Source organism: Macaca mulatta, chromosome 11 (genome assembly GCF_049350105.2).
Source record: "Macaca mulatta isolate MMU2019108-1 chromosome 11, T2T-MMU8v2.0, whole genome shotgun sequence".
NCBI lineage: Eukaryota > Metazoa > Chordata > Mammalia > Primates > Cercopithecidae > Macaca > Macaca mulatta.
In genome coordinates, this window is record NC_133416.1 from 49,136,843 (window position 1) to 49,148,875 (window position 12,033).

The window sequence follows — 12,033 nt, forward strand, 5'->3', positions numbered from 1 at the left end:
AGTAAAAAACAAAATGAGTTGATTCGAAAACCTCTCAGCAATTAGTATCTAGGGAAAGCATATCCAACTCCCATAGAGTGAAATGTTGGGCCTCACCTTATAAAAATATAAGTCATCATGTAAGGAATCCTTCTGGTTCAGAGCAATGACTTTAAAGCAAAAAAGAAGTTAGTGACCTTTCCTTAGAGAGATGACGATAATTATAATCCTACCTACTCTAGCCCACGTAGAGGGTCTGATATTCTGACAAAAAGCAGAGCCAATATTCTGATTAAAAGCTTATCAGAATGAAGCCTATAATCCCAGTACTTTGGAAGGCTGAGGCAGGTGGATCACTTTGAGCTCAGGAGTTTGAGACCAGCCTAGGAAACATGGCGAAACTCTGTTGTCTCTACAAAAAAATACAAAAATTAGCCAAGTGTTGATGGCTCACGCCTGTAATCCCAGCTACTTGGGAGGCTGAGGTGCAAGAATTGCTTGGTCCAAGAAGCAGAGGTTGCAGTGAACTGAGATCGCACCACTGCACTCCAGCCTGGGCAACAGAGCGAGACCCTGTCTCAAAACAAAAGTTTATCAGAATGAAACATCACATTTTATCTAAAGAAATTAAGTAGATCTAGGTATCAGGGAACACTTATGGAAAGCCCTAAATGCTCTGTAAAATTCAGAAATGGATAGCGGGATTTCAGACTACCAATGATTAATAGTTAAGATGAGTGCCCATGAACAGGTGAAGCAATAAAAAAAGAAAAGATAGCTGAGGCATCTTTATTGAGGAGTAACAGCAGAACTACGTAACACCAAAGCTTTTTTCAAACAGCAGAACTACGTAACACCAAAGCTTTTTTCAAATGCTCTAAGTCTGTGCTGTTCAATACAGGAACTACATGTGGGTACCGACCACTTAAAATGTGGCTAGTTCAAGTTAAGATGTGCTATAAATATAAAATATACCCTGATTTTGAATACTTCATATAAAAAAACACTTTACAGTGCAATTCTAGATTAGCCATGTTTAATTTCGTCTGACTATTTTAACGTTTTCGTTGAATTTAATATTGTTTGTTCCTTTAGTATTAATTTCCTCTTGGGTACATCTTCTTCGACAAGATGATTTTAAGGTGAAAAACAGTGACAGCTTACCAGACTGTCCAAAAAAGAGAATGACCCAAATTTCTAGGCAGAGGCTTGAGCCGGCAGGATTGTTCCACCCAATGGTAACCAGGCTCTCTTCCTGTTATCTCTGGCAAAAGGGTTACAGAGTAAGAAAGAAACACTATGTACACATGGAACAGGATTTGACCAATAGTTTAAATCTATCAAACATAATAATATGCTTTGTTTCAGGATTTACTCAATTACAAGTGTTAAAACTTTAAAAAGTGACATAAACATTGTTCACTATGATTTATTCAAGTTTATCCTTTCTCAGTAATCTTTAGATATTTAAATTCACTCTGTTGGGAGGATCACACATACATGGACTCCAATTTACCACCAGAAAATCCACACACCTTTCTCACTAGGATGAAATGAAATAGTACCATTACTTTTTATGCAATACCATAACAGATTTCAAAAGGCACTAGAATTCTCATATTATAAACACTAATACCATCCAGAAACAGTCTATGGTCCTATCAGAAAACTTGAAGAAAATGTGGTTTTAGGAAGTTGAGAATTTCAAAACACAGAACCTAACAGTTTTACAAGCTCACACTAACTCAAATACACAGAATACAGTAATACTGACTGAGAAAACCAACTGTACTATTCCAATATTAAAAGACTATTAGCTTAAAAAAAAGGATTAGACTCAGCACAGTTAAAAATAAAATAGATTTTTGGGACCCAACATTTCCTACAGATTAAAACATTACTCAAGTCAGAATTCTTTGGCACATAGCAATTCAAGGTTATATAGCATTCTCAGTTAAATTACCTTAGTGCCTGACAACCAATGGAAGAAATGGAATCAATGGAAGGTATCTCAAACAGTTTAAGGAGAACTTTTGGGTTAAGATGCTTTAATTTGAGAGTGACATCTGAAAGTGCATCAGTTATCCATTCAAACATCTCTAGGAGTTTACTAAGCAAAAGGCATTATACTAAATGTAGGAGATGAGATGGTGAACAAGCTACGATATCTGACCATTACAGAGTTTACACTCTGGTAGTTTTGTAAAAGAATAAAAGTGGGATCTTCATCAGTATTTCACTGCCTGTTTCCCGTGCTCCAAATCAAGACATTTCCTCCTTCTCCTATTTGTATTTGGAGGGAAAGTGACAAGGATAGAGAAACAAGGCAGAAAACAGATTTGCATGTATCAACTCAATCAAAATTATTTTCCTTATCTCTTTCCCTGTAAAGCTGAACTCCTTAAAGAGAGAGGCTGAAAACTCTTCCTTCCTATCCCTAGCACCCAGTGCTTATCTGCTGCTCTACTGCATCAGAACCAAGCTAATTTCTTTTTCTACCATAAACCAGTACCAAGAAGAAATGAAGATTAAAACAACAAAGGTCAATTTTTCCAGTGTTTCTTTTTGCAAAAATAAGCACATACCTATATTCCATTTAAGTATTTTAAAAGCTATAAAGTAATATACATCTTCTTTAAGGAAAAGCATGCCGTTTCATAAAGCTAGTTTCCTTTCACCATCATCAGTGTATCTCGCTCACCTTGCAATCACATCCAGAGGCAACCACTGTCATAAGTTTGGGTAAATGAGATCACATTATACACATCATTCTGAAATGAACTTTTCCTTACATTTAGGAGGTATCTCCATATTCATACACATCAAAAGGTAGCATGGTATAGTGGACTCTGAAGCCAGACAACTTAGGTTCCAATCCTACCTTCAAATCTTGGCTCTGCTATTTACTAGCTATGAGAGTGAGGAGGTTATTTACCCCTCTATGCTTCAGTATTCCCATATGCAAAATGAATATGATGATAGTACCTCTTTCTGACTTTTCATGAGGATTACAACAGTTAAGATTCATAAAGGGCTTAAAACAATACAGAACCTGGACATAGAAAGTACAAAGTGTTCCTCAAATTGAAATAAATACTAATTAATAATAGCCTAAATATAGATCTAGGTAATTCTCCATTGTATAATTATATCTTCTTTATTCATGCCTTCCTACTGACAGGCATTTAGATTATTTTTTCCACATGAATATCCATGTACATTCCTCCTTGGGCAAGTGTTCAAGTTTCTCTAGACTAACACCTTGAATAGTAATTAACTGCTAGATAATAGAGTATGCACATTTTCAACTGTATAACATCCCATCCTAAGCTTTGCAATCTAATGGGTGAAAATTGATAGCTCATATGTTTTCAACTGCACTTCCCTACAAATGAGACTAAGCATCTTTCCAGTTCATTAGCCATTCCAATTCCGTTTCCTCTGCTGCTAATTGCCTTTATATCCATTGTTCATTTTATGTGTATCATCTTATTCTTTTGATCTTTATATAGTCTGGACACAAATCCACCGAATATTAAAGACATTGTGTGTGTCTCCTCCTAGGTATGTCATGTATCTTTTAGTTTGGTTTATGATGTCTTTTTTTTTTTTTTTCGAGCACAGGCTGGAGGGCGGTGGCACAATCTCGGCTCACTGCAACCTCCGCCTCCTGGATTCAAGCGATTCTAGTGTCTCAGGTTTCTGAGTAGCTGGGACTACAGGCACGTGCCACCATGCCTGGCTAATTTTTGTATTTTTTGTACAGACAGGGTTTCACCATGTGGATCAGGCTGGTCTTGCACTCCTGACCTCAAGTGAACCTGCCTTGGTCTCCCCAGATTGCTGGGATTACAGGTGTGAACTACCAAGCCCAGCCTGATGTCTTCTATTAAACTCAAGTTTTTCTTTTTGAGGCAGCAAAATCATTTACCCTTAATGTCTTTATCCTTGATGGTTCATTCTTCTTTTCCTGACTTGTTAAAGATCTTCCATATCCTAAAGTTGCATACTCATCTATATTATCCTTTTTCTAAAAAATAGTTTTTCACGTGTATTATTTAATTCAACTGGAATTTATTTTCACATATTGCTTGAAGCAGAGATCTAGTTTTCCCCCCCATCTAGAAAACCAATTTGAGAGTCTATTTTTTCTCTCCTTACTGCCAGGGAGTAGCCTTTACCAATGTTCCAAATATGTATGAATCCATTTCTGAACTCTCTCTTTTATTAGTTTGTCTTTTCCTGTACTAATACTATACTTCAAGTGCCATAATTTTTTTAACAGAGGTACTTACGTAAAGCACACAAATACTGAATGTACAGCTTGACCTTTAAAAACATATACTCCTGTGTGATTCAGCTCAGGCCAAACTATTAACATTCCTCATGCTCCAGGAGGCTCCCTCATGATCCCTCCCAATGAGTACCATGCTTCCAAGATGACCACAATTCTCATCTCTATCACTATAGATTATTTCTACTTGTTTTTGAGCTTCCTGTAAATGAAACCGTACAATATGTATTCCTTGTGTCTCACTAATTTCATTCAACATTAAGTCTGGGAGAGATTCATCCCATGTTATGCATAGCAGTTTGTTCTTTGTCATTGTATGTAGTATTTAAATCTAAATAGCATAATTTTTATTTCTATTTTTTGAGACGGAGTGTCGTTCTTATCACCCCAGTTGGAGTGCAATGGCACGATCTCGGCTCACTGCAACCTCCACCTCCCAGGTTCAAGCGATTCTCCCACCTCAGTCTCCCAAGTAGCCGGGATTACAGGCACATGCCACCATGCCCAGCTAATTTTTGTAGTAGAGATGGGGTTTCACTATGGTGGCCAAGCTGGTCCTGACCTCAGGTGATCCACCCAACTCCGCCTCCCAAAGTGCTGAGATTACAGGCATGAGCCACCATGCCCGGGGCTAAATACCATAATTTTTAAATTCATCTTGACATCCAACAGAGCAAGTTCCTCCTCATTCTTTTTCTTCTTCCAAAACTATCTTGGTTATTCTTGAACCTTTAATTTTGCACATGAAGGTCATTTTCCACACACAAAAAAAAATCATACTGGGATTTTTGTCTGAAACTACATAAAATTCACAAAGCAATTTTTCAGTAATATTTACTACTAAATAAATTTTAACTTCCCACCCAAAAATATAGTATATCCTGCCTTTTATTCATGTCTAATTTTATGTCCTTCAATAAAATGTTGGGTACTTTATAGAATTTCATATGAAGGAGATATTTTTTATTTTTTAATTGGCTACTGCTAGTTTGAATGCTGACCTTGTATTCAGCAATGTTGAATTCTTTTATTAATACAAACAGTACGTTCATTTCTTTTAACATTTCTAGGAAGAATCTCATCTCATTTCTCTTCCTTTCCAATCCTTTTGGATTTTCTTTCTTTTTTGTTTATTGATAGAGATATATCTGTCTTATACTTGGCTTTAATGAGAATGTTTCCGAAGTTTCACTATTAAGCATGATTCTTGCTATCTGAAAGGTAGCCTTTACTGTAAGAAAAAAAGTTCATTTCTGCTCATAGTGTAAGAGTGTTTTTTTAAAACTTTAATGGGTATTGAGTTTTAACATATAGTTTTACCAAATTTATCTAGAATTTTTTCCTAAATTTTCTTATAAATTAAATTGATACAGTTTTCAAATATTGAACTATCCTAAATTCCTATCCCAATTAAAATTGTTATGTCTGTGTTCATAAGTAAAACTGAATGTAGTATACTTTCCTTTGTATAGTCTTTCCATTCTAGATTTAAATGCTAAACTTGCCAGATAAACAGGTAAAGTAACTTTCCCTCTTTTTCTGTTCTCTGAGTCAATTTGTATAAGATTGGGATTAACTGTTCCCCAAAAGCAATATCTAAAATTATAATTACAAATATCATCATTAAAACGATCCCTTCATACTTGAGATGCTGAGGTGGGAGAATTGCTTGAGGCTAGGAGTTTGAAGCTGCAGTACACTATGATCATGCCTGTGAATAGCCGCTGCACTACAGCCTCAACAGCACAGCAAGACCCCATCTCTAACAAAACCAACCAAAAAAAAAAAAACTCATTCCTTCTGACACCACTTCACACAAACTAGAAAGGCAATAATTAAAAAGATAGATAATGAAAAGCATTGGTGACATTACAGAAAAATGTGAACCTTTGTACACTGCTAGTGGGAAAATAAAATGATGCAGCCACTTTGGAAAACAGTCTTGCAGTTCCTCAAAAGTTTAAACACGGAATATCACATGACCCGGCAATTTCACTCCTAGGTATATATAGTCAGCGCTCCATATCCATGGATTCAACCAACTGCAGATTGAAAATATTCGGGGGGAAAAGTTGTGTCTATACTATGTACAGACTTTTTTCCCTTGTCATTATTCTCTAAGCAATATGTAGTATAACAACTATTTACAGAGCACTTGGGTTATATTAGATATTACAAGTAATCTAGAGATCATGTAATGCATATAGAAGAATGTATACAGGTTATATGCAAATACTGTGGCATTTTTATGTCAGAGACTTAAAGCATCTGAGGGAGGTCCTGGAAACAACACAGGACTGTAACAGTTCACAGAAGGACTATTCATAATAACCAAAAAGTGCAAAACAATACAAACATCCATCAACTGATAAATGAATAAACAAAATGTGGTATATCCACATACAATGATGTATTATTTGGCTATAAAAAAGAATGAAGTGTACTGACATATGCTACAATGTGGATAAACCTTAAAAGCATGCTAAGGGAAAGAAATCAACCCCTCCCAAAACACATACTGTATAATTCCATTTTATGAACTGTCCGGAACAGGCCAATCTATAGAAATAAGAGGTAGATTAGTAGATGCCTAAGGATAGAGGGTTAGGAGAGATGAAAATGTTCTAAAAATGACTATAGTAATTCTTGGCAAAACTCTGTAAAAATACTAAAACCTACTGAATTGTACATTTTAACCAGGTAAGTAATACGGTATGTGAATATCTCAATAAGTTGTTATTAAAAACAAAAACACCTATTCCTCTTGGGGAAATTTATTACAGCTTCAATTTCTTTAATGGTTTTTGGTTTCTTTTTCTTGTACAGACAAATTTGAAAAAAAAAAATTTACTAGAAAATGAAACTCTCATTTTTAAAATTTATATACATATAAATTATTAACGATTTCTTATAATTTTAAAAATCACCATTATAGTTGTACTGATACCTCTTTTTTAAATTTGACTATTAGTCTCATCTGTTTTTCTTGGGTATTTCCAGAATCAACTGAAAATAATCAGTTTTGACTGATCGCGACATTGTCTTTATTGCTGCTGCTTATTTTCTTTCTCTTTTGAGACAGAGTCTCGCTCTGTCACCCAGGCTGGAGTGCAGTGGTGCGATCTCAGCTCACTGCAACCTCCACCTCCCAGATTCAAGCAATTCTCTGCCTCAGCCTCCCGAGTAGCTGAAATTACAGGCGCCTGTCACCACAGCTGGCTAATTTTTGTATTTTTAGTAGAGACAGGGTTTCACCATCTTGGCCAGGCTGGTCTTGAACTCCTGACCTCGTAATCCACCTGCCTCGGCCTCCCAAAGTGCTGGGATCACAGACATGAACCACCGCGCCCGGCCATTGCTGATTATTTTCTAGTTCTATTTTCATTTTTATTATTTCCTCTTCTTTCTTTGGCTCTACTCTTTTTTTAGTTTTTTAAATTGAACAGCTGGCTCATTTATTTCCAATCTTTCAATCTAATACATTCATTAAAGATGATGGCCGGGCGCGGTGGCTCAAGCCTGTAATTCCAGCACTTTGGGAGGCCGAGACGGGCGGATCATGAGGTCAGGAGATCGAGACCATCCTGGCTAAAACAGTAAAACCCCATCTCTACTTAAAAAAAAATACAAAAAACTAGCCGGGTGCGGTGGCGGGCACCTGTAGTCCCAGCTACTCGGGAGGCTGAGGCAGGAGAATGGCGTAAACCCGGGAGGCGGAGCTTGCAGTGAGCTGAGATCCGGCCACTGCACTCCAGCCTGGGCGACAGAGCGAGACTCTGTCTCAAAAAAAAAAAAAAAAAAAGGATGACAACTTTATCCCCAAGTACCATTTTTTGTGCATCCCTCAAATTTTGATACAATACTTTTGTTGTGATTTAGTTCTAATCATTTTGTAATTTCCATTTTGTATTTTAATTCTTGAAAATTCTTAATCATTTTTCCTTTAAAATTGCTTCTCCACTATTTTGTGTATGCGCTCTTCTAAAACTCCAATTAGATCTGTATGGGAACTGCTCAATCTATCCTCTGTCATCTTTTCTTCCATATTTTTCACCTCTTCATTTCTCTGCATTTCTCTGTGCTTGTCCGGAGAAGTACTCATTTCTTTCTTCAAATTAGTAACTTCTCTCTTTAGCTGTGTCAAATCTTCTATTGTTTTACCCATTTATTGAGTTATTTTATTACAAGCTATGTTTTTCAAGATTTTAATTGGTTATTTTACATAAATATTTATTGTTTCTGAAGTAACTGTTTTTGTTCAATTATAATGCAATATGCTCTTAAAAAAAAAAAAAGTAACTAATGTCTGGCCGGGTGCAGTGACTCACACCTGTAATCCCAGCACTTTGGGAGGCTGAGGAGGGCAGATCACCTGAAGTCAGGAGTTCGAGACCAGCCTGGCCAACATGGAGAAAACCCATTTCTACTAAAAATACAAAAATTAACTGGACGCGGTGGTGCGTACCTGTAGACCTACCACTCACAAGGCTGAGACTGGAGAATCGCTTGAACCCAGGAGGCAGAGGTTGCAGTGAGCCAAGATTACGCCACTGCACTCCAGGCTGGGTGACAGAGTAAGACTCTGTATTTAAAAAAAAAAAAACAAAAACAAAAAAGTAACTGAAAAATTTTAAGCTAAAACACCTTAGGCAAAATGTTCTTTGAAAAGTTCTCCATTATAAAGCTCTTCTTTAATGACAAAAAAAAAAAAATCACTTTTTAGGAATTCTCTTGGCTGCTCTTCTGCCAAATGTTATCCCACTGTGCCTACCTGCTTCAAGGCATGAAAAGTTCTATTATTCCCATTTTAGAATTAGAGAAACTGAAGCACAAAGTTCTTTTTAAAACACTTTCTCCCCAACTTTTTTTAAAATTTCAAAGCCATAGAAAAGTTAAAAGTACAGTGACCCATATACCTTCTACCTAGATTCAAAATTGTTAACATTTACAACTTTTGCTTTACCTTTTTTCTCTCTCTCCATATACATGCACACACCATACCCAAATTTCCACACATTTTTTTTTTCTGAACCCACTCCTGAGCCCAACATGATACTTCACTTGGAATATTTCAATATATTTCTCCATATTTCAATAACACTCTCAATATAATGACCATATCATTCATACCAAAAAAACTATGAGATTGAACAGAATTGTACAAAGACATGCAGCAGTAGATTCAAAACTAGTATTTAAGTCATCTGACTAAATGTTCTTTATCTTGGCTTGTCTAATGATTGGACAAACTGCTTTCTGATGATTATTTAGAAGAGGCAATCTGTCAAAGAGCATTTCCTTCCTTCATTTCTGAAAAAAAGCAATAATCTAAGATATTCAAACTGCAAAAATCAAGGATACTGTATTTCCAGTTTGTTTTCCAACACTAAATCTTTAACGGAAGCCACTCTATACTCTCAAAACTATACACTTTTTTTATATGCCACAAGATAAATTATCATATTAAATAATTAGAATTTCACTTTACCAGTTTTTAAAGGGAAAAATTGTTTTTAAGAAAAAAATACAGTACAAATAAGATTGATGAGGCAAATGAATCTGCTTCATAGATTTAAAAAACTGGTAAGTGTAGGCCTGGCGCAGTGGCTCACACCTGTAATCCCAGCACTTTGGGAGGCCGAGGCAGGCAGATCACAAGGTCAGGAGATCAAGACCATCCTGGCTAACACGGTGAAACCCCGTCTCTACTAAAATTACAAAAATTAGCTGGGCGTGGTGGTGGGCGCCTGTAGTCCCAGCTACTTGGGAGGCTGAGGCAGGAGAATGGCAGGAACCCAGGAGGCGGAGCTTGCAGTGAGCCAAGATCACGCCACTGCACTCCAGCCTGGGCGACAGAGCAAGACTCCGTCTCGAACAAACAAAACAAAACAAATAAACAAAAAACTGGTAGGTGTATTCATGAATCTATAAGAAAAGCTAATGTTTCAGTGGGGATGATTTAATCTCAGTCACTGATGTTAGGAACTAGTAAGATAAACCATAAACATCTTTTAAAAAATCTTAAAAAAAAGGCAAACTATGTTTGCTCTCAAAGGACCTAAAAACTCAGTTTAAGAGTTGCATATTTTTATTATACAACATACCTGTGTAAAAAATAAAATAATTTTTTTTAAAAAAGAGCTGTGTATTTTTTTAAAATAGCAATATGGCCAGGCGTTGTGACTCATGCCTGTAATCCTAGCACTTTGGGAGGCCAAGGCGGGCAGATCACTTGAGGTCAGAAGTTCAAAACCTGGCCAACATGGTGAAATCCTGTCTCTACTAAAAATACAAAAAAGTTAGGCAGGTGTGGGGGCAGATGCTTGTAATCCCAGCTACTTGGGAGGCTGAGGCAAGGGAATTGCTTGAACCTGGGAGCAATCGTGAGCGGAGATCACGCCACTGCACTCTAGCCTGGGCGACAGAGTGAGACTGTCTCAAAAAATAAAAAATAAAAATTAAATTAAATTTAAATTTAAATTAAAAAATGGCAATATAACCTAAAGCTAATATTTAATGGCTAAACTGTATCATTCAGCTAACCATAACCACAAAAACATTTAAGATCAATCTACAGCCAAATACTAGCCAATAAGGGTATTAACTGGGTGCTGCTAAGGCACTGTATTAAGTAAATTTCATGAATTAATACAATCTTACAGATATCCCACTTTTCTACTGAAGAATTGGAGATAACAAAGATACTAGCATAAAAGGACTGATAAAAGGGGTAAGACTTGCCTCAACTTTAAAGTATAGAAATCAGAACTGAGAGAAGTTTACCTGAAGAAAGTCAGAAACCACAAACCAAGTGTAAATATAACTATCCAGGTAAGAACAAACAAAAGTTTCAAACTGAAGAAATTAAGGCTGGATAAACAGGATGGAATTGGTATAGTAGCAGGCCTCAAGTATCCAGAAAACGGATGAAAGTTTTGTAAAACAGCTATAAGCAGGACACCACTACAAGCTCTTTATATTTAAAATGCCTTTTTAGAAACAGTAACCTAGTAATAATGCAAAATGAGTGGGAGAAAAATGAGAAGCAAGAAACTAATTATATAGTAACATTTACAAATATCAATTCAGTAAGTTATTTGGTACCTGAGGAAATCAGAGAGCTGAAACTGAACCAGTTCTGCTACACTTCACATCAAGTCTTTTCATTACACATAAGGAAGTGGTAAATATAACTGCAACATATCCTATATCATTTTTCAAATATATTTTTCAATGAAGTTCAAGATATATTGAAAACTGTCATTAAGAAGTGCTAGTCAAAAAAAAAAAAAAAAAATAGTGCTAGTCAGGCCAGGAGTGGTGGCTCACACCTGTAATCCCAACACTTTGGGAGGCCAAGGTGGGCAGATCATTTGAGCTCATGAGTTCCAGACCAGCCTGGGCAACATGGCAACACTCCATCTCTATAAAAAATAAAAAAATTAGTTGAGCATGGTGGTATGCAACTGTAGTCCCAGCTACTTAGGAGGCTGAAGTAGGAGGCTGGCTTATGCCCAGGAGGTAGAAGTTGCAGTAGGCCAAGATCACACCACTGCACTCTAGCCTGGGCGATAGAGCCAGATTTGTCTCGAAAGAAAAAAAAAAGTGCTAGTCAATTAAACTATCAATTAAACTATCCTTGCTGGTTAGTACTACTGTGCCAAAAGAAATTCACCAAATATGACATCTCCATAAATTTTACCGTGTAAATATTTACTTCAAAAAAGCAATATCATAAAGAAATGTACAAAAGAATTCAA

General features: G+C 36.4%; 1 protein-coding gene across 9 annotated transcripts in view; it reads right to left on the reverse strand.

The window, feature by feature from the left end:
* The window catches only part of YAF2 (YY1 associated factor 2), a 78,600-nt gene that overhangs the window by 40,596 nt on the left and 25,971 nt on the right, over positions 1–12,033 (reverse strand).